Source organism: Hermetia illucens, chromosome 6 (assembly GCF_905115235.1).
Source record: "Hermetia illucens chromosome 6, iHerIll2.2.curated.20191125, whole genome shotgun sequence".
Lineage (NCBI taxonomy): Eukaryota > Metazoa > Arthropoda > Insecta > Diptera > Stratiomyidae > Hermetia > Hermetia illucens.
This window is the reverse complement of record NC_051854.1, coordinates 60,831,683-60,855,919: the sequence shown is the minus strand read 5'-3', so window position 1 is coordinate 60,855,919 and position 24,237 is coordinate 60,831,683. Positions and strand designations below refer to the sequence as shown.

Sequence of the window (24,237 nt, the reverse complement as noted above, 5' to 3'; positions counted from 1 at the left end):
GTGCACAGATGAGGCCGAATCCCTGAAGCTTCAATGCCCATTTAATTAGTCTATCGTCAAGGCCTGACTGGTTCACCTATTTGAACGAAGCATAGCCGTACAACCTCCACCGCTGCCAAACATTCGTGTTCAATGTATTTTGGCCAAAGTTGCGGAAGCTTCATGTTGACTTCCTTCATAATGGATGGTGAAAGGCTTTGGCAGGTTGGAGCTAAGCACGACAGGAGTCGAAGAGGGACTCGTTTCCAGAGCGTGTAAAGCCACGATGGCTTCCTCAGATAAGCAAAACTGATACTTTTTCTGAAGCATGTATGTCAACGTTGCAGTCAGTGAAGTGTAATTTAGCACAAATCAGTATTCAAATCGTTCCTCATAGTTGTACTAAACGACTGATTTCTGAACCGGAACCTTGCAGTCAGTATCTTTTCCGATTCGGGCTCCCCAGGTCATTTAAGCACATTTACGAGTACCGTAAACGTTAGTCTAACACCAGATTGACATTTACCCCGGGCTTTAAGCAGGTATGCAAGGATAGTACCGTAAGCGGGAGAGGAATTCTCTCCAGAGTCCCACTTTTCAATCTCAGAATATACTGGGTATGGGACTGATTCATGTTTCTTAACATCTCAAACGAACTTTGGATCGTCTTTGGAAGAGGGAGCCATGACACGATGAGAATATTTGTTTTTATTCTCCACCGAAGTTAGCTGTTTCAGTTGTTTTTCTAGGATGAGATAAATGTTACTCGAGTGTTCATTATTGAGGGTATACTGTCAGCTTACTTTTAAAATCGATCTTGGGATCGTTGATACGAGAAACATTGATTTTGATCTTTTAGGTCTGCTATCGCTTTTCAACTTCTTGGAAGCATAATTTTTTTCCTAAAAGAATGCTCGGACTTCGGATCTACTATCGGTTCGCCAGGGTGAGTTTCATTATTTTTGTGAGATTTCCCGAAGATTTACTTTTCTGAACAGGATTCGGTTTTTATAGTTAAGAGGGTCATCCCTGTATTGGATCCGCGGGATCGAATTTTTTTTTTTTTGTATTGTATCTAGATATAGTGTAGAATATATAGACAAAGTGATTTTTTGATATTCGGAGTCTATCGGAAATTGATAAGTCACCTGCCAGATTTATGTCGATCGCCGTAATAAAGTTCGTATTTATCGGTCCGAATGATGTCGGAATGACTTTGCTAAACGGTCAAGAATTGAAGCTATGGCTATACATGTGTTTCTTCAAGAAATCTAAGGTTTATGGACTAGGTATACCAGATTAATGGTCAGTTAAGATTTTGTGGCTACTTTCTACTTTTTAAGTGTGTTTTTCTCAAAACTGCAGATTGAAAATCGGCTGCCACCATTACATTATTATTATTCTGTTAAGGGAAGAAGGGAAGGGGGAAGGGAAGAAGAGTATTTGAAGAACTATTGTGCCCCTTTTACTGATTATAGTGTACCTATTCATCATAGTGTCTCAAGCAGGCCTATAACCCTTAGGAACTTTAGTATGTTCCCTACTTCCAGATCTTTCAGTTTTGCATCTGGTATTAAGTGTTCTCCCAGATGTCACGACATACTTTGCACAACTGCCGGATACGGTTCCAGAACGTGTATAGAGGTTTCGTCATCCTCCTCACAAAACCTTCAGGCAGTGTCCGTAGATCTCCCTAGCTTCCCTAGGTGATAGTTCAGCCGGCAATGACCAGTGAGAATTCCCACTATGATTCGGAGGATCTTTTTGGTGAGGTTTAAGCAATCCTTTGTTGGTATGGGTACGTATCCCCCAATAAGCACCCTGGACTGCTGCATCCCTGGTAGGCCCGCCCAGGATAGTTTTCTCAACCGTTCCTCTTCATTTCTTAGATTCATAGCCATGAAACCGTTTCCGATTTCACAGAAGGATTCTGGCCCGTGTAAAGGCGTCCCTGCTCCCTTCTTGGTTAGTTCGTCCGCTGCCTCGTTGCCTTTCAACCCACCATAGCCCAAAATCTATCCAATGAAATTCTTTGAAATTTTCACGTCTTATTCAGAACATATTTTTACGGTCCACAAACTAAGGTAATTGCGATTCATTCAGTAGTTTTTTTTATTCATTGAAAAAGTCGTGAAAAAACACCAAAATTCAAAAAAAAAAAGTTTAACACAAAAAGTATAGTTTGCGGACCGTAGTTAAGTCTGTACGTTTAAATGACGTTTACTTTTTTCTTTAAGATGATCATAGCGCCATCTAGCGTGCCAGTAGAAAAACACCTTTTTTTGGAGATGGGTGCAAAAATTGCTCTGTATTTTAATAACGAACTATGCGATCGGACTGGAAAAATTACCATACACGCTCAAGATAATAGTAAACCTATGGTGAAAAATTCGTATTATATCGTTATCCAGTTCTTCACAAAAAATTTCTAAAAAAAGCCAAAAAAACGGCCTTCGCACGGGATGACCTTCTTAAATGGCCAACGTTGGATGAATGTATAGATTTATTGTAAAAAGGAAAATGAAAGCTATGAGCGGCATACAATGTTCCACAGTACGTCAGTTTACAGACAGCAGATTCATTTTCTGCTTATCAAACAAATTCTTTACTAGTCGTGTTTTTGTTGTTCGTAAAATGTTTTTTTCTCGAACGCATCTCAAAAATATAGCTGCCTTGTGGTATCTACGGTTTCATGGCATACAAACTTTCGTTATTTCTTGGTGACGAGCCGCTGGGGAATCACTCCTCCCTTTTTCCTATTACATAGCATATTTTATCTTTTTGTTTATTCCATTTTCATTCTCTTGAATCTTCCCTTTTGACTCCACCTTAATATAAATTAATTTATTTTCCAAATACCCTTCAAACGATGATTTCAATTTGAAAACCACAACCATATATAGTCATTACAAAATCATATAAATATCTTAAAACACCAAATGCTCACTGATTTTGTATTTATTGCAATGTTATGCATTTTTCATTGCTAGCATACAATAAAGTACATTTTTACGTAGCGGCCAGTCGGCGATAGTGAAAACTCATATAAGTTTATATTTGCATGGAATTGGAGTGTAGTCTGAGCAAGCATATCACGGAAGATTGAAATCTAATAACGAAATAAATTATTAAAAGCGAAAAGTAAGTGAAATTAAATAAACTTCTTCAGTTAATGATAATAAGGAAACATGCTATAAATGTTTTGTTAAGGATGCTGGGAGTCCTGAGTCCGCAACCACTTCGTGACAGAACGGACCACTTGGAAAGCAACTTACTTCCATGGACTCCTCTTTTTTGGGTTAAACAGCCCAGTTTTCCAACGAAAAAGTTGACGACGATTTCGTCCAGGATAAAGGCAACTCATCAGACGTTAACTCACCTCCTCCCTGGGAGCAGCGTGACCGGTTTAGGTTTGGACTTATGATGGATTTCACTTGAATATAATTCGTACCCATTACGTGTTTGCGATTACCATCTGTCGTTACTCTCGGTCACGCTGTTTCCAGGGCAGAGGTGGGACAGCCTCTGTCCTGGACGAAACCGTCAGTCGACTTTTTCGTTCTGTTTTAAATGCCCCTCTGTAGGTGTTTATTTTAATAGAAAGGAAAGGTAACTGAACTAAAACTGATAAGAATAGAATGGAGCATGAAATTTCCACGGACGACAGTAGACATCTGTCAATTCCCAATGACATTTTCTTATCGTAATTCCGAAAATTTTACACCAATAGGAGTCAATGCTTGTTTAATCAACAAAGCGATAGCAGTATCTTTTGTGCGTAAGTTCCAATATCACCCATCATAGCATATGACGAACAAATTCCCATCGATGGATCATTTAAAATGATTATCGGTTACTGTAATCCTGTAGTGTACCGTTAACGTTTTGAGTGCTCTTACAAACTTCAAGGCCCTGATCCAATTGGATTGTTGCGAAAACGATTATTATTATTATGAAAATTTTATGGATCAAAATTTGAATTTGATAAAGTCATTTTGTTTCTTTTCCTTTTGTTCTTACCCCCAGTTGAATCCGCATGATCAAAAGCGTATCTTCAATCACAACTGTCAAAAGATGCCACCCGCAGGGAAATAACATTGAAAGGTTACTCGGGTCACGAATTTTCTGCCCACTACTGCCCAATGGAACCGCTATTTTTTTCATTTGTGTTCAATTTCAGAAAGGTATACGACTTTCCGCTAAATTCTCGCAATATTCCAAAATGCCCAGCCCATCGTAACTATAGTAGGATATAGACATGCAAGCTTGTCTGGGTGTAAATTTTCAGATGCAAGCAGTCCTTCACAGTTACCCCTTTTCTTTGGTTTTTAAGACAACTCTGCCCTAGTAGTTGCCCATGGTTAACTAGGATGGGAACTGACCACTTCCACATATATCGACGACTGGTGTCAGGGCTGTTTTCTTCCGTTATAAGTGAGATTATAGATTAGATTTATATTCAATCAAAATGGGGCTGATGCTATTTACCACCAATACAAGAGTACCTAAATTCCACCTCCTACAAGTAAATGGACAAAGATTGGTACTTTCCTGGTCCCGGAATTGGAAACTAAAGACAGAACTGAGTGTTAAGAACTCTATAGCCTTTCGAGCCCCAACAAGAAATGCCTGAGAAAATGAAGCCTCCGGTCAACGATCGTTCTTCGTGATTCCTCGCATCTTAACGTAGAGTAGCCCATTAGGGCACCAGAAACACACACCGAGGAATTCTGGGTAGTTTTAAGTAAGAGAGATTACGAGAGTGGAGTCGAGTAGGATAGTCTACACGAGGTAAGTTCTTTTTAAAGAAAAGGGATCGGGTGAAATTGCCTTGGAATTTTTGGAAGGAGACCAACTGACGGAGGAATATTCAAGAATCTTACGTACGAGGGAATTGTGTGTTAAGGGAAGTCGGACTGGGCCAAAGTCAGGTGTGTAATATGAAGTTAGATATTTTGGAAGCCCGATTCCAGTCATTCAGGTAGTGTCCGTCGAAGTGGAGGTACACCGATTTTTTGGATCAAGTTTCGATCTGATAAGGTCTAGCTGCTAACAGAGTTGGAAAAGGGGAAAGGGAATATGAGACCGCATGTTGTTGTTGAAAAATAGATATTCTGTTGGACAGAAGAAAACCTTGTGGTACACCAGTCGGGAGGGGGAAGAGGAACGGGACATGCGACCATCAAAGCATACGCTGGGGGAACGGTTAGAGAGGTAGGAGGTAAGCCATCCAATGAGTGACAGGGGAATGTTAATAGTACAAAGTAATTACAAAGTGAGTTCCACGATAGTTTTAGTTAATCGGCTGGTCAGAGGAAGCTGCAAACTAACTCTTAAGCTCAGATATATTATATAGATATTAAGAGTCTCAATGGTGGGCCAAACGGAGTAAGAACGCAGTTATCTGGAAAGGATCAACAAAACAGATTAGTAAGAATGGTATAAAAGGAGTTGAGGGCTTCTTCACAAGTAAAAGGACTAGGGGAGAGATCCCAGTTGATGGTCGCCAGAGCTGATTCAAACCTTCGAAGTTAATTTTTCGTAAGTTGAACTTAGCAGATTTGGGCACAGTATTGGAATGAATACGAGGAAATTGGACATCGAACTTAAGAGCACGATAATGAACACCACGAGTGATGTAAAGAGTTCTGAGCATCTGACATTTGGGAAAAGCACCGCACAAACAAGTTGTAGAAGACAATATCAAGAGGCGGATTCAGGTGATTTCTGGTGAAGGGCAGGGGAATATAGTTGATCATAAAGGTACAAAGGGGAAAAAAAGATGCATGAAGTTATCGCGGAGTGTGGGGGGCCGGGGACGTAAGACCAAGAGGCAGGAACATATTAAAGTCACCGAAAACAATGGATATAGAGATAAACACAGTTAAGATATCCTAAGACAAGGGAAATATACATAGGAAATGACATATGGCTTTCATTGTCTCGAAAAATGTGTAAGGTAATACCGCGGTTACGAGAAAAATATAATGAAAATATAGGTTTAACACGGAGGGGAGAGGTTACAGAGGTTGGTAAGCCCCACCTGTGGCTATACCGAAAGTTGCGCGATCTCTGACTGACCGAGTAGCTTTGGGGGAGGTCGGAATTAACAATCTTAAAGTCAGCCCAGGTTTTAGAAATACGACTAACGTTATTATGCTCGATATGTTCTTCGCACGAGAATTTCTTCTTGATTTGTTCTTCTGATAATGTCCGAAAAACCCCTCGAGGCCAAAAGGACAATTTTGCGGATGGAGTCGAGGTCGTTGAAATGGGTTACCTTGAAACAAGCTGTTACACGGACAGGGGTGGCATCCTTCATCAGCTTCACAACTGAGGGAGGTGCAAGAAGGTTTTGTATATTATGTAGTCGAGAATATCGTCCGAGGAGGTAGAATAAGCCAACTTAGATGCGAAAAGTAAGCCCGGCGAGGTACGTAGCAGAAAAAATTCAGAATAGTGGCAGTTATAGCTTGCGATACTGTGGGAAGAGAAGCCCGTTGAGGCCGGTCCGACATCAGCATAGTGATCTGTGGTGCTGCGTGGCACTACTATGGTCAGGTGAAGGTGTTGCCTATGTCGGCTGCCTGCTGGATAGTCATAGTGTGTTGACGCAACGGCTGAATGGATAATAGAGCGTCGTACCGTAGGAGGCGTTGCAACCTAAGTTGATGTTTGTGAAAAATCTGGCGCGAATATTAAGAAAAGCGACAAGGAAGCCTACGCATTTACGTAAAAAAAATTTTGTGTATTTGTTATATAAAATTATTTGAGGGAACATTTGCTCCATTTGTATCTAGCACGTAATACTGACATTCTAAATCTTAGAATTTGCACTGAAGCGACAACTTTGAACCTGATTTTTTTTAAATTTTTCAGTTGAGCAGATTCATTTTCCACCTCCAGTCCTCCTCCTTTTGGCGTTAAGGTCGAAATATCAGAATTGAAAAGTACTAATCGAGACCTTTCATTTGATATGCCACATGATCATATTTGATACACCCGATTTTGCATGTGTGGAGACCCCTTTTAAAGTTCCACATAGAATGATGTAACGCAGTGTATTCGTGGGCATTCACACTTTCTCACCAAATTTGGTATCAAGAGGTATAACTGTTTCTGAGAAAATTGCGTGTGACAGACAATACAATTGGATCAGGCGCTTGAAGTGTGTTGAAGCACTTCACTCAAGACCGTCACAGTACACTACAGGATTTCAGTACTCTGTAGTTGCAGGAGCATTGCGCCCGCCCATGATTGTTACTCTGATTTAACTCAGGTACTTATCCACAGCTCAGTCGACTGGTAAAGGACGTCAAGTCACAATACAAATCCCACTACCGCCAGTGAGATGAGAACTGCGACCATTTATGCGACAGCCTTGTGCTCTAACCACTGCACCATGGTTATGGATAAAATTCTGGGTCAATGGGTTACGGTAAACGTGTCACTTCATCCCTATTGGTGCGGATGATCCATCTCGGAAAGTCTACAAAAGCAATATATGCTGAAAGAGAAGAAGACATAGCAGACCTTGCGTCAGATGTAACGATGTCGTAGACTACGGCTCCAAACAGCTTTAAGGATATCGAATTGGTGACCCACTGCGCAAACCAGAATGTTGGGACTTCTTTACTAAGACAGGCCTTGAACATATATTGCTTGTTGCGCTGCTGATTTTGATGAATTAGTTTATATAACACCGTTGACGGATGGCTCAGTGGTTAAGCATTAGGCTGTCATAAGGAAGCTTGCGGTTCAAATCATACTGGTGGCAATGGTAAATTAGTACCGGAATTAAATCCAAGTGATAATCACGGGTGAGCGCAATGCTGTCCACATTTCCTCCTACAGGATACTGTAATCCTCTAGAGTACCGCTACGGTCGTGAATCAAGTACTTTAACGCACAGGTCCAGATCCAATTGGATATAATCCAATGCGTGAGATACCCCTCCAATCCAATACCAGGACGCGTTCTAAGGTCTTCAGCACGGAAGAGGTCAGGCTGATTGGTCGAAAGTCCTTCGCGGACTCATGACCGGGCCTGCCCGCTTTCGGTATGAAAACCACTCGTGCGCGCCTCCAGGACTGCAGTACGTATCCTAAAGTGATGCAGCTCCAGTAAATCTCAACAAGCCACGGCACAACCCTTTACTGATGCTTCTGTAGCATGACTGGCGTTTTGCCATCTGGGCCTGCAGACTTGTATGCGGAGAAGCTGTTTATAGCCCAGCCGATCTTATCCTCGGTAATTACCGATTTGATAGTCTCGCACAGCTGGGGTTGCCGCAAACCCTCCAAGCAAGGTTCTGACTCACAGTCCTCCTCGTTGGAGGGAAAGTGCGTTTGAACCAGCAGCTCCAAGGCTTCGCTAGAAGATTCCGTCCAGGAGCCTTCCGACCTTTTAAGGAAGGATGGGCTCTTATGTTCCTTGGACAGAATCTTACTGAACTTCGCGGATTCACTAGTGCTTTCGATGTTCTGACAATTGTCCAGCCAAGACCGCCTCTTGGCTATCCTGATGGCCGACTTGTACTTCTTCAGGCAGTCCTTGTATGGCTGCCATTATTTCTGCCTGTAGCAGATGTTGAAGATTTCTCTGGTCAGCTTCCTGAGACTAGAGAGATCTTCATTCCACCACGGTGGCAGGGTCTTTTTGCTGTACTTAGTAGGGCACGAGACTTTAAAGGCGGTATCAAATGCCTTCTCCAGAGCCTCGACCTTTGACTCCAGTTCGTCTGTCGTGCCAATCCTACCAATTTGTGCACCGAAGAGTTTGTTCTTACCTGATCAAACTTCCTCCAGTCGATCCTCCTGGGGTCTCTAAAGGGCTTCGAGACCTCTGCGGCAAGATCTAGACTGAAGAGTATCCAACTGTGGTCAGAGAAGGATCTCTAGTCAGACACTGTCCAGTCCTCCACCCTAAGAATCCCATTGTCGGTTATTAGGGTGATATCAAGGACCTCCTCGCAACCGTCACAGTTCTTCGAGCAGGGGAAATGGAAGGTTGGTGTATTGCCCCTGTTACACGTTCTCTGCCCCCACCTGTTCCAGCTTGACCACAACTAGGTCACTGGAACTCAGGTCCGGGCACAGGAAAGCGTGCAGACTCTTCCTCGCAAGAATACATGCTCTAGGTCTATCCTGATCAGCGTCTCCTGTGCTGTGGAATAAATTAAAATATTTGCTTTGGAGCCCTTTGATGGTTCGATCACTTCCGACCCAGGGCTCCTGTATTAATGCGACGTCGATGTCTTCCTCTAAGAGGAAGACGAGCAGATTAGCCGAGGCGCACTTTGAGTGTTGCAGATTTATCTGCGTTACCCTCAGCATGATCGTCAGCCCCCTTCGGACCGTCGATCGTCATCTCCTCCAAAAGCTCGTTGGCGGCGTCGATTGGGTCTAGGTCGTCGTCCGGTTTTGCAGAGCGGAACACTTTTACCTTAGCATTCCTAACTCCGAACTACACTTTATAATCGACCTTCTTCAGTGCCTCCAGGCACTCCTCGTTTATGCGGAGTAGTACAAGCTGGCTGTTTGTCTGACGTTCCTCCTCCTCGACACCGACCCAGTCGTCCATGGAAATCCCGGGGTTGTGAAGGCGCAGGAAATGGACGAGCTTGTCCGTCTCCATGCGGATCTTCGGCAACCAGATGCGACCGACCGGTCTCCTCGGAATCTCGTCGTAAGGGATGATCTTGAGCTTAACGCCCTCCCAGGCGTCGCTGATCTTAGCGACACACGAACTGAGAAAGTCCTTAGAGAACTGGTCCATGCGAGCTATTACGTGGAACCCACGGGCCACCTGAGATGAATCAAAGTGGGGGATGAGTCCCGGGTGTTTGCCTCCGGTATCCAGGAGATGCTCATAGACCATGCCCGACAGCCTAGCCTCAACACTGGTCCACACCTCCAGCGTTAGTTTGCCGCTAGCAGAATTGCCATCCGCCAGCGCCACACGTAAGTGACTCCTGGCCACGTCGCTGAAGGGCTTCGCAGTACGTGGCCCGCCGGCTGACGGTTGCTGTACAATTTCCCTCGGATGTTGCTTAGCGTCTGCGCTCTTGCCCACTCTGCCCCGCTTCTTATCTTGCTCGACCTCATTTTGAGATCGACTGCGTTTTAGAGCGATGGGCTTCGCCTTCTGCTCGTCAGCCAGGCGTTTGCTATTGTATTCATCAACAATCGCCTGGTATTTAGCGAGGTCTTTTTCATCCCGCTCGTCGACAGTACCGATCTCCTTATTCTTAGCAATCTTGCTGACTATATGAATGGCCTTCTAGTACTGGCTCTTGAACAGGACCCCCGTGGACCTTCGCTTCTTAACCGGTTTCCGGCGACTGACATTCTTGTCGGATTTCGCTTTCGAGGGATCCCTTGACGCTGAGGGCTTCGGGTCAGGAGTACTATGTCTGGTACTCGCTACACCCAGCTTGACGGCAGTGGGTTCCAGGCTGGAAGCCACTAGTCTGTCTGACGCCTCGCTCCGGGAGGTCCTTGCGGTTGGTTTCAGCACAACGGTGCTACGGCTGGCACCGAATATACTGCTCTCGACGGCCACTGTCTCCTGGCTGGAGGTCAGTAGCTCATCCTCCGATGATGCGCCTGGCATCACCCCCTCTTCTCCTATCTTTGCTTTTGTTTTTTTGATAATTGAGTCCATGTCTTGATCCCACGAGTAGTCCGGAAAGAATGTCAACCCTGGCTGGCCCGGCCACCAGGGTAAGGGTCTTATTTGAAACTGAAGGTGCCCAAGGTATTCAGAGTTCGCATACTAAAGACCAAGCTCCCCATTGGCCACGCAGCCCTCGGCGTATGCTGTTCCACCTTGGCTTGGGGTCCTATTAGCACCTTCTCCGGTGCAAGGAGGACGATCCCCGGGCTGTTGCTTCAGCCCATCCCCCCGCCAGATCTACTTGCCCCTAACACATGGCCAGCAGACAAACAGATCCTCGTCAGTTGGATGAGCCTACTCCCAGCCCGGCCCTACACACTCTTGGCCCGCCCGAAGACGGCCACCACGCGGAGATCGTGTGAGGACTTGTTGAATTATGCAACTTTAACTTGAAGCATAATCAGGCGGTCCTATTGGAGACTTTATTATGTTTACTCAGCGATTTCCTAAGTAAAAGCAATACAAACATAAAGCATATAAACAGCGAAATAAATTCTACCAAAAACAATCAAAAAATCTCAAATTTATATAAGACATACATTTTTAATGTGCTAATATGCAATTAAATTGCTCATCGTTCCAACTTAATGTATTCAACTTCTTATCTTCAACCGGATTCCCTGCATAACGTCAATGAATTGTTGGAAATTTCTGCACACAAGCCGTGCTATTTTCCATTTTATTCATCCAATGCATCTAAATTTTGTACTCTGCGAGCTAAAGACTGCCTCATTTCTGCTCCTGCCATCCGAGTTCTAACAAAGAAAGAAGGATAAGTTCGGCAAGATTATCCGAAGAAGCACTGGGGTTGGTTATTAGCTCAAACTTGGTTGCATTTATTCCTCTATTAGGGAAATTTGTTCCTCATAATTAGTTAAAATTTGCAGAAATTCCCTCATTAAATTCATCAAGAAAATTTGTCTTGGCATCCACTTATCAAATGAGCTTGCATGGCTGCACTCGAATGTAGATTGTTTCCTTATTACTGAAAATTCAAATATTTTGAATCACTTTTATTCGTTCAGGTACTTAGTTTTAGTATATAACTCCCACATTGAGAACTTTATATACAATATTTCATATATAACAATTGGCACTGACAATGGATGCCCTGTTTTTTGGAGCACTCACTCACATTTGATACAGAACAACTCTAATAGAAAGGGCACACCAGAATATTCAGCCTAAGCGTTCAGATATACCTTTTTGTTTACCATGTCTCCTTCTTAGCAAGCAATTCTGGCCTTGGGGCAGTCTCGTTCTTTCCAAAGATCCTAAATAAATTACGAATATCTGGAATCACTTACCGCATTTTGTAAAATTACAACTAGCGCAGGACATACCTACAAACATTTCACCAGAAATATTAATTGTTGACCCTGAGACTGGTAATTAATTTTCCTCGCCCACGCATAAATAAAATTGAATAAGGCCAAGAAACTTGGACTTCACTGAAGTACTATGCATTGAGGGAAAATGGTTTCACCCTCGAGCAACTCACCCACAAACCGTCTGAAAATATTTTGAGTACTTTCGCTGGTATGTACTTGACAACACACCACACTTAATCATACAATCCTCCGGCAGTCTATAGTCCATACTCATCCCGTGTTGGGGTACGCTCCTGTCTATTCCGCTTCTAGCCCCTCGTGCCGTACAAATCTAAAATTGATCCAATATTTTCGAATAATGACTCAATTATGGTAAACACGTCAGCCGTCGTATAACACCACACTATTAAGAGCTGCATCCCCATAAATTTAAAACGTAAATGTCACCTTAACTTTTCCGCTTTTCCATTTAGAAAGGGAGCATTTTTTCAGTCCGGATCTGAATAATTAATGGGGCCGCGAGGCAAATGAATGGGACGGTGGAAGCGATGGCTGCAAGTTCTTCCCGAATGACATAATGCAAGAGGTGGGTGTCGCGCACCTTGACTCCTTTGTGATGGAGTTATTTGTATGCATAACCTATTTATATGAATAATTGCATGGTATGAAACTTAAATGCCAGCAACCTAAGAAAAAATTGTCCGTGAAATTTGGTGTCCCCAATTTCGCTCGAATTCAGATTTTTCCTTCTCGTCTGCATTCAAGCCATTTGTTACTTTGGTTATAAAAACTTTATGGATTGCATGAATCCACACTAGCAGATATTCACCTGAATAAGCGCAATTTTCAGCTGTATTTATGGAAATAAGGATAATGTCTTCTCCCTAGAGAGACAAAAGCTTAGAGAAAAACAAGACTAATTATTTATTTTATTTTTCCTCAGTAGCTCCGTGTACATATACTTTTTTGCATAAAGTGGTGGAATTTATTGTTGTAGGCGGCCTTCAGATTACGTCTGCATCTAAACTATTAACACTTATCATTGAAAGCATTCCATTTTGAGTGGGTCTAGATTTAAATTTTGCCTTTTCTTTTTTTTCAGGACATCTTTTTTTTATTGAATATTTCTAAATAGAACCGAGCAATAAGTCGTTAAATCTTGGAGTTAAAATTCAGATGTATTCGTCGCCAATGCTATAGAATACATTATTCTCAAAGTAAGAGTAAATCTACATACAACTTTTCGCCGTTATTTACATTCAAAAATGTTTTTCCATCGACTTACAGTAGGCTGTTGTAGCAGTCTTTCGGCTAAGAGGTTAGGATAGGAAGCTAATCTTGGTTTCTACTTTGTCACCTGGAATTAGATTTCCTGTCTCACTGTCGCAATTTGAAGGTCCCTGTGGATGTTTTCGTTTTTCATATACCAAGGTGCACCCTTCGCAGTATCCTGGACTGGGCTTTCTGTAGCAGCTCGATATTAGAATGTGCGTGCTGAGCCCCACAGCGGAATTCCGTAAGTCCATATTGGCTGGATTCTTTTTAGAGTAGGCGTTTGTAGTCGAGTCCCAGCTTAGATTTTTTAGAAGTCAATAGATACTTTTTGTTCTCTGTTTCATTTACTTTGCCTCCGTCTCAATATGTTTTCTCCACGTTAGTCGTCTGTCTAGGTTGAAAGCGAGAGATTTTACCTCATTCTCTTGGGGCTCATTACGCCATTGATTGAGACCTTAGCGCAGTTTTGCCGGTTCAGAGTGAAAGTGACTTGACTGCGCCTACGTAAAGTTTCCATTTAATAAACCATCTTTCAATTTGTCTTAGGTGGATTTGTAAGTTTCCTTGATACATGGATACTTAAAATGCAGTGTCATCTGCAAGCGTTGGGAGATCCGAGGTATAGCTGAGTTCGGGTATCGGTCGAAGGATACTGCTTTAAGAAACTCCAGCTTGAATGTTGTACTCGGGGGACGTGAAGCTTTCGTATTTCATTCTGAGCTTTCGCTACAAGAGAGAATATTGCAAATTTCCATCAGATTGTATTGGTAGCAAATTTTTAATTGCAAAAATCAAGCCTTCGTGCCACATTTTCTCACATTCAAAATGACCATTGAGCAATACTTTCTATCATCCAGTCCACTTCTTATCTCAGAGACGATCCTGTGGGCTTGTTCGATTATACCACGCTTCTGTCGAAATCCAAACTGGTGTTGAGGAATTGCTTTGTATTCCACCAGGTGTGGTCTCCCCTCGGACACCATCTTGTCGTGGTGGGGGATCTTGTGGAAGTTTTGTATTACACTAAGGGTGTCCAAAAACGTATGAAGATGGAAACAAAGGATTGTAACTCTCCAAGTGGTACGAAGTCACAGACTTCGAATCCACCCGTGACTCTGAGAAATCAAGTCATGACCGAGGCACTGATTTTGGAGGCCTCATCCAATTCATGTTCCCCCACCGAGAAATCTGTAGAAGACAGGTCCTCCACTTCAATGGAAAACCTACACCCAAAAAGGAGCAAAGGAGCAACTGCCTTAATGAGAGAAACTGAAAATTTGACTACGGCTGGTCTGTCGGTGACACTGTTGCCTATCTCTTCTAAAATACGGGGGAGGTAGGCTCGGCAGAAGGAAACTTTGGCCGCAAAGGAGAAGGGACTACAGACTTGCCTGTCAAACGGAAGAAACGGAAGCTGATAATGTGGACGCAACGGGTCTAACGCGAGTATCTGAAAACAGATCAACGCAGCTGGGAATCCGTGAACCTGGGAGGGCTTCTAGCCGACGACGACGGAAGGCACTGCGAAAGAAGGCGAAGTTTCTTGGGAATGAGGACATGAACGTTGCTACACCATCAAGTGTGGCGAGAAATTGAACGCAAGAAAGCGGAACTTTCGGCGGAAGATTAGGACAAGCTGGTAACCCAGTGGAGATCCACACTGAACGCAGCAGACTTTTCAGTTAGCGGCGGTTTTTATATTAGACGGCACTTACAAATATAACAGCTAGTCAAATCAACCTGCAACATGCCAAAGGTTCTTCATATCTACTGGCGGCAAAGCTGATAAAGTAACAAGACTGTCGTTCTGTATTTCTAGTTCAAGAGCCATGGGTTCGTTTTAACAGAATCTCTGGTATTAGATCAGTCAAAGGGACTAGGATCTTCTTCGATGAAAAATCCTCGAAACCGAGGGCCTGCGTTCTGATGTCAAAATTGTTAGAGACAACCATGCTGAGACAATTCCTAGGACCTTGTTGCGGTTAACTTACAATACCAGGTTAATGATAAGAGGAGAAATGTCATAGTTGCTTCTGCTTACTTACCCTATAATTCTTTGTTTGCTCCGCCGACGCAAGAACTAAGGGATCTGGTAGTGTATGCAGAATCAAGTGACCTTGAACTTTTAATAGGTTGTGATGCGAACGCTCAGCATATTTGTTGGGGCAGTAGCAAATGCAATCCTAGAGGAGAGAAGCTGTTTGATTTTATCACTTCAGCTACGTGGCAAACGTAGGGTGCCCTTCTACGTTCATGGGGCCAAGAAGAAGTGAAGTAAAGATCTAACAGTCTGCACTTCAAGGTACTTAGAGTTGGTTAGAAACTGGCGAGTGTTAGATGAAGTATCACTCTCAGACCACCGTTACATAGAAATTAGCCTAACTATTGCAGGTGAATAGCCTGTAATACAAAGACGGAATCTTATAAAAACGAATTGAACGAAGTTCAATGAACATCTTCGCGACAAAGTTGAGATTCCTAGGCGACTAAGGACTCCTTTCGTGATAGAGGATCCATTGAAAACTCTGAATTGCACACTTTTAGAATGCTTTGAAAAGTCCTATTTTCCGAGGCCAACGTAGTAAAACGGTTCCATAGCGGAAAATGAAAACTGGCTAAACTTCCGGAACTCACGGCGTGAATATAACAGGCTCGCAAAACGTTCCAAACGAAGCTCTTTTAGAGCATACTGTGGGGAACTGGAAGGTGAAACGGAGACTTCCAAGTTGTGCAGAGTCCTTAATAAGGATGAGTCGGCTAAGTTGGACTCTCTTAGAAATCCGGGCGGCACTTTCACGAACTCTAGAATTGAGTCTATATAGACTCTCTTGGAAGTGCACCACCCGGGAGAACAGAGCATTGAACGAGATATTGGGAGAACTGAATCTAGTTTTCACAATGCCTTCCGATTCTCAGATCCCCATACATCTTTTTGATAGAAGATATGGCGTTATTTTGAAACGGAGAGAAGACTGGGACGAACCAGACGAATGCGTGCCTGGATATACTGACGTCTTCTACACCGATGGTTGAAAGACAGAAAATGGTCTGGAGCAGGAGTTTATTTCTCGAATAAAAACGAAAAGTGGGCTTTTCTTTTGGGACAATACACAACGGTGTGTCAGACTGAAGTGTATTCGATCCTTAGGGCGACAACCTGGATGATTGACGAGCAGCGATAGTCAAGCTGCATTGAGAGCGTTGAGTAGTACTTTAATTACTTCAAAAATCGTTCAAGAATATAGAAACTGATTGAATTCTGTTTCTAGATTCAATACGGTGGATTTACTCTGGGTACCTGTCATTATCGTGTAAAGGGAAATGAAATCTCGGATGCCTTAGCAAAAGAAACTTCTACTTTCCCCATGCCCAGACTGGAACCAGCAATTAGAGTGTCGGTAGCATTTTCTGATGCTGCTATCAGAAACTGGGAACATGCTTCCCATAATGACAGGTAGCGAAACCTTAATGCTTTTAGACACAACGAACTTTTCCTGTCAGGACCAATCAAATATACTGCCAAGTTTATCCTGTCGAAAAGCAGGAAGACTTGTAAAGTCCAGACAGAATGGCCATAATTCACTAGCAGGGCATATGTTAAGAATAGGAATTATCCAAGATGATCCTGTGATGAGGAAGGGTTATCGACGGAACATTTTCTACGTGATTGTCCCACCTACGGACGCATCAGACATCCGATTTTTGGTGCTAATATGTTCCATCTGCAACGGGAAGCATCACATCTACTAACGGAAATCCTGCGATACATAATCGAATCCGGGATATTTGATTAGACGGGGGAATCGAGTACAATGGACCACTAAGGTCTGAGTACTCAGAGGCTTTGCCTCTCCCCAACCTCAAACGCACACACAACTTTTGCAGGTATTTTGCAAGTCGCCCCCTTTTCGCCATCACTTCTTGCCCCGCTGTCACCTGTTATCTCAGTGATGATTCGGAATGAGCAGTCCTCTTCAACTTTCTCGTAGCTGTATCAGTTGATGCAGTGGACGATAAACTTCGTAAGTAACTTTGCAAATTTCGTTCCCGTTGATCCTTAAGTGCTCCATGAAGTGATCGGCTTGCTGTGTCCAATTGTTTTTTTTTTTTATTTGGAGATCTGTGAACCTGCCATTGTCTTCTCAGCTTCCGGTTAACTTGAGCCGGTATACTACTTTTTGGAAGATTGGCGATACATTGGCATGGGGTAGAAAGCTGTGCGGCACGGTCATTATTTCGTTGCATTTCAACCGGAGTTTGTCTATTTCACCTCTGATCTTCAATGGAGTGTTGATTTGCGGATGAGTGTTTATACACTTACGGAAATTCGACCAGTTGGTTAATTTCGTTGTTAATTTGCCCCGTCATTCATTTGTTATAGGAAGTACGCTCTTAAGTGTTATTTTTTGGACGGAAAACAGCTCTTAGCACAGCTTGGTCGTTATCAACTCCCACTTCACATTTGTAGTAACACAAAAATCAATCAGTTCTGGAATCTTTCGTCGATCTGCTCCCCTGCTGGGTTGTCTAGATTAGATGATGTCAAGACTGGTGTTCCGGCCTGGCACGTCTCACAATTGTGTTCCTTTGGGAGTGATCAGTTTGGATCCGCAATGAGTGTGCTTAACACTAAAATCTTCAACGGCAAGAAATCCAATGTGCTAAAAAGTTTCTAGAATGTCTGAGTAGTTAGTTAAAACTTTAGAGGACAATAGATCGTGTTGATGGCTATGTCGCTGGTTCACTCCAGCAATCGGGTTGTAGTGCTTGGAGATAGTCTTTGCAGAAATCCCCTAGAAGATAATGCTTAACGCGAGATGTGATAAACATTTCTTTACCGCCATGGGTTTTTTCTTCCGAATTCTTAGTGTGTAGTGTAGTAGTGTGCGCAGCAGAAGCAATACCCATCAATTTGAAAATTATCGATCGATTTATTTTTCAAACAGGAAGCATCTTACTTCCAGTTTCAATAAATTTCAATAGGTTCGTAAAAGCACTATACGCGGAACTTCTACACACTCAGTTCTTTGAATCCTGCTAAGCTAGAAGCACTAAATCGGTACGTCAGGATAAGATGAACCAGGGTTTTTTATATGAAAAAGACTATCCTCGGTGGAGGAGGTGGAGGAAGCATCCCTGATACCAATATAGCAAAGTCGCGACCTTTACAACGCTCCTATTCAATATACATAGAGTGTCATTTATCACAATCAACCAGGTCCTCGGAGAGATGGAGTCACGTTGCCGGCATCCTTTACAATCTTCAGCTTGAAAGCGGTGACGCTGATTGGTCTGATGGCCGGACCTGTCCGCTTTCGCTACGAAAAACACGGGTATGCGTCTCTAGGAGTGCTATGGTAAATTTTTACAAGCCAAGGCTCAACTTCCTCTTGCTCTTTTTGGATCATGGCTGTCGGGGCAACCCATATACGCAGAGAAACTGTTTATAGCTAATTTTATTTTATCCTCTTTAATTACCGATTTGATAATGTCATACCCTCATACCAAGGTTGTAACTCACTGCCCTGCTCTCCGGCGAGGAAGTGCGTATGAACTAGCAGCTGCACGGTCTTTCTAGGAAATTCCCTCCTGAAACTTTTCGACTTTTTAAGAAGAATGGGCTCCTACGAGCATTGACCAAAATCTTACTGCGTCCTGCATAATGGCTGGCGTTTTCAGTAGCCTTAAGTCGAATATATCACTCACTTTCACTGAACGTACAAGAAAGTTCGACAACCCCATGTTACAATCTGATAGAAATCAAAGCAAAGGATGTATCTCCAGCAACGCGGCCCGAACTCTGGTGCAGCCTGCCGTTGCCGTTTGTCTGTTTTGAGAGGTTGTTTGGTTTATTTATTTCCTTGTCGATCGCATCCTGGGATCGATTTGACTCGAAAGTGGTGAGTTCCGCTTTCTACTGGTTTTCCAGATATTTGTTGTTGTATTCGGCGAAAATCGGCTGGTATTTAGCAAAGTCTTTACTACCTCTCTCGTCATTGGCATCGGCCGCCTCATTTTTTCAATCTTGCTCTTGACCAGGACTCCAACCTGCTGAGTTTTTGCTGGCTTTCGGTAGCCGACATTTTAATCGGCTCTTGCTCCATGGGGAACTCCTAACGTCAGTCAGGTGGGCGGGAGTACTCTGGCTGGAATTCGCTACGTCTAGGCCTAGGATGCTATTGGTTTCGACATTGTCGTCAAGGCTGGATCGACTGCACTGCCCTCGATGTCCGCTACTATTTCCTTGCTGGCTACCAGCAGCTCGTCCTCCGATGACGCATCTAATATCAACATCTCTTCTTCCTCTAAAATCGTCCATTTTTGTTTAATAAAGTTTGTGACCATAAGTCGGTCCTACAAGTAATCCAGCAAAGATGATCTTGCCTAGTCCTCCACCAAAGTGAGGGTCTTACCTAAAATTGCAGATGCCAAGGTCCAGAGTCCGGATACTGGATGCCGAGCTCCCAATTGCCCTGCAGTCCTTGGCGTATGCTGCTTCATCTTGGTTTGGAGCTCTGTTAGCATCTTTTCCAGTGCCCTTACTTCGGTTCATTCCCCGCCTCATCCAATTTCCCTTAAGGTATGACTGGGAAGCCAACAAATCTCGTCAGTTGGGTGAACTAGTTCCCAGCCCGGCCTTGCACACTCGTCGCTCGTTTGAAGACGGTTTTTAGCGGCTACCAACGCTAACGTAAATCATAAATAAACCAGGATGCTTACTTGAGTACAATCCCCTGTAACACTTTGTCAGAGGGAAGAGACTGCGAAAGATAATAGAAGATAACTAGGTAATTTTTTATTATTTCTAGATATTTATTTCTCGTGGGTTCAAAAGAAGTAGCAATCTTGCTGAACACTGACAAAAAGTCTATGCTTAGACACTGAATATCTGTGTATATTGCAATCTTAGATTTAATCGACTACACTGACTTGACTATGAACCAAATCCAGCAGTGGGTGGTTGTCTATCACGGAACCTAGTTCAATTTGCCACCAAAATCACATTTTTTTCTTGAAAAGCTCTAAGAATATACTGATGCAAGTAAGTAGTTGTCTTAAGAACCTTCTCCCCATATTAAATTTTATCCCATTTTCAAAACCTTGCGAGCAACCACCCCCCTTCCTGAAGCTCATGTTTCCACTTAAACTAGTCATCACCATTTTCGCTCCCTTTCGTCGATTTTTTCAGTTAATTTGAGTTTAAAGCTTTTGAAAGGCTTCTATATATTCCCTAATTTTTCCAACTTTGTGCCCATACTCGAGATGTGACACATTCTTTTTATGGAAGATAAAGATTCTGATATCTCAGAGAATATAAGGCGAAGGCGGCAACCTCAATTCATTTTGTTGTGCAAAAAGTTCTGTCAACGATGTCCCTTGTTCCTCCACCTTATTAGGCCGTTAGGCGAACCATCCGAACATTCAAAACTATTCAGGATATAATTTCGGGACTTCACATATCTAATATTTCGTTCAAAATTAAATCTTTTCCATATTGGGTTTTGGTATCTTGGAATCGAAAATTAGGAAAATATACTCATAAGTCTCAGGCTTTATGTATTTATAAATAGATGAAGAATTGTCGATAGGATTCACATAGTGTGGGATAAATATCAATCACAGATTGCTTATATGCTAGCGTTTTTCTCAAGTTTGCTTACGAGATAACCGCAAGAGCAATAATATGCCGGAAAACTGTGTACTGCAAATCACAGAATGATTTAAAGCAACTTTAGTGAAAACATAAACCCACAAAATATTCGGTGTATAACAGTTCTCTCGCGATGTTGAAGAGAAAATTCTCGGAAAAACGTCGCAAAAACAGAGAATGAAAAATCTATCTCTTTTCAGATGCTGCAAGAGATGATGTACCATTTAAATCTCCTTAATGCGTTCCACAGAATTTCTCTTCGTCTAGGGAAAGTCACTGGGGAAAAGATTTTCGGAAATAACATCGCACCATCTCCCCTTCCGAGGAAAATTCACAGTGGCCGGAAAATTGCCATAGCACTGTGCCCAGCTATTGCTGATGACTGGATGTACCAAATTTTCCTTAAGATGCCTTTAGTTGGCGTCGGACAGCGTGTAATCAGCTCGTGCGATTCTTGTGGCGCGTGTCACACGTGAAAAAACGGATTTGCGGTACTGAAAGTGATTTCGTGGGAAAAAAGGTGCCAAACGATTTGCTTGAAGTTGGGGGGTGATTTTGAAATTTCTCCCGGTGAATCGAAGGTGGATGGCGCGAGCCAAGTGAGGATCGATTCAATCAAGCGATATCAATTGAGTGAAGTGTAATGAAAACCGCAAGATTGCTCAGGTGAAATGTATAGTGTGGGTGTGAACAGTGGCGAACTGCAATTGGATTAAAGTCATTTTCAGGAACACCGGATCCCCGGAGGTAGATACGCGCAAATATTGATACAATAACACCGACGAAACGAAAAAATAAACTCATCCCTGGCGACCAGAATTGATTGCATTGCCCATAAAAAAGTTTTGTTTTCATCAAACTTCCTGACAGGATTATGGATGATATGTTTTGATTCCGCCTAGACTTTTCGCCGGTGGAATAGATACTTACACTTTCCCTCCCATTTTCTCAAGATTTCCCCCAAAAGCGCCCCTTCAAAAAATCTATTCACTAAGTTTCGTTCGTTTTCAGTTTTATGTCACGCACATAACGATTTTGTTTATTAGCGAAATGAGCCGGGCCGCCAGTTTCAGTTTGTGTGCTATTTTCGATTCTTTATGATGTCGTCGTACTGAAGACGGAATACTTTACCTACTTTATGGCAGCCATAGTTCGCATAGTTGTTCCTATGACGAAACTTGGGTATCCCTTCAAGCGGAAAATTTACGATAATTTTACTTAAAAGAGTTTTTCGTTTTGGTTTTTATGAGCTATGGAGAGGACATTGGTACCTTGTGGTGAATAACCAGAGTTCGCTCGTGCGATTCAGGATTTAATTAAATTGAAAAGGAATTTTATTTCCAGATGAACGATACGTTGATTTTGTACGATGTCTTTTTCAGAGAGGAAAAATGAAGGGTTGATAACTTTTGCAGTCCATGGGTGAAGGTTTAGATCCATTTTCTGATTCATGTGATTGGTTCTCACTATCTGGTAGCCCTCCTTTTATATATTCCATTCCAATACACAGTGAATACGCTTTCTCCCAAAGAAAAATTAAAAATTAACAAGAAAGATAAAACATATCAAATGAAAAACCTGACAAATTTTTACGAACTACCTAACGAATGATAGGTACCTCCTCCTAAATGTAAATTTTCTTCTAAACAGATGTTTTAATGCCCCTAGAATGATGAAACTGTAAAATTTAGGTGTTATTCTTAAAATAATTGGATTCAGACTTTTATAGTTCCTGGAAGCATCGCGATCACAGTATAAATTTTATGGGACATTCAAAATTTACATATTTTCCGCTGGTGTATGTTTCTTGGACAACGAATAACAAGATACATTTCAACGCCTGCGCTTCTTGAAAACGAATATATTTTTTAATGAGACGGGACGCAAAGAGATAAAATATACATTTACAATTCTGCTGGAGCAGCCTCGGTATTGGATAGTAAAAAACTCTCAGGATAATGATCAGAATTATTTTTCTCGAAAACTGCTTCTCGATAACAAAAGCATATGAATTATCATTGTTTAAAGATGTCCTTTCGCTCGATGTTGATGACTATGGTAAAACCATCGGACACTATGCCCGCAAATATTCCCCACCGAAACGTAATTAGTTTCTGCTATCTATTCTATTGTTCAGGACATTAATCCAATTTCCTCCCTTATATGCGTATGCATTGTTACCACTATCAACTGTAAAGTCATCGGTCGTATCTTTCAGTGAATATCATCGTTAGGTTCGCTAAAACATGAAACTAATCCGATAAGAAAGAAATAAACAGGTTATCATGAGTAATAATTGCTACAGCTGGTTTCACTATCACTAACGGCGTAGCCACTGCTGTCCGATCAAAGTTGGAATTAGCGGATCAAACATCCCGGTTTTGCGTAGAGGCTCACCTACTCGATACCGTAATACCTACCTGACATTCTGCATACGCCATCGTTCCATTGATGCAGGGTCTTCCACGACCTTATTCTTACCATAGATGTAGACTCTATAGATTCAAAAGGGCGGGATCATTTTCACCCATGCGGATTAGCAGATCCACATTTTACTGGACCTATAAATCGTTCTTTGTCATTTTTTTTATAAAAAGTTGTTTCCACGCCTATCTATCGTAGTATCTTCAGTCTATAGCGTGGATTCCAACTTTACCTTCATGAAATAATTTTTACAACTACAAAGATTTTCTGAAAGAAATAGATACATTCAACTCTACTGGTAAAAAATCTTTGTCCCGCGGAAAAACCCGTGTGGCCCCGCCAAAATTGCATAACTAATGTTTTCAACGGCCAATAATCGGCATAAGGAACTCCAGTCATCAGGGTGCCAAAGTTCATCAATTCCATACCAGTTGCAGTTGTCCAGTGTACCTGCGTATGCCATCGTTTCATCTGATCATTTTCTTTAGATATCTATAAATATTGCGCTCATCGGCTTTCCGGGCTGGATCACCCTCGCCGACACGAACTTGATTCTCTAACCACAGCCGTCTATTGAACCGAGTTTTATCCACAAGTAAATGATCATCGTATCGTTCATAAATTTCGTGGTTATCTATGTTAATGAATAGTCCATTCGTCTATAGAACACCAAAAACAATAAAAATAAGAATTTTTTTTACTAAGCACCCAAATTTCCGCTAAATACACGCAGACTGGAAGATTTTGACCCTATGATAAGGCGCTTCGAAAGGAACAGGTATAGGCTCGAATAGGCCCCAGTTCTATTCAAGCCGGGAGAAATTATAAACGATTTCGAAGTTGTATTCTCCTATCTCCATTGTTCTCAGTTGACCAGAGGTATTTAATGTAGTTCTTTCT

General features: G+C 42.4%; 1 protein-coding gene across 3 annotated transcripts in view; it reads left to right on the top strand.

Annotated features, from left to right (window-relative positions):
- Window positions 1–24,237, top strand: part of LOC119660163 — a 440,101-nt gene that overhangs the window by 113,279 nt on the left and 302,585 nt on the right. For 2 of the 3 annotated variants that reach the window (XM_038068568.1, XM_038068567.1), the window contains exon 1: window positions 21,322–21,660. The exons of the other annotated variant lie outside the window; for it this stretch is intronic. The gene's annotated coding sequence lies outside the window, so the exon portion shown is untranslated. Of the gene's footprint in view, window positions 1–21,321; window positions 21,661–24,237 lie in introns of those variants that run through there. 3 annotated transcript variants of the gene reach the window in all.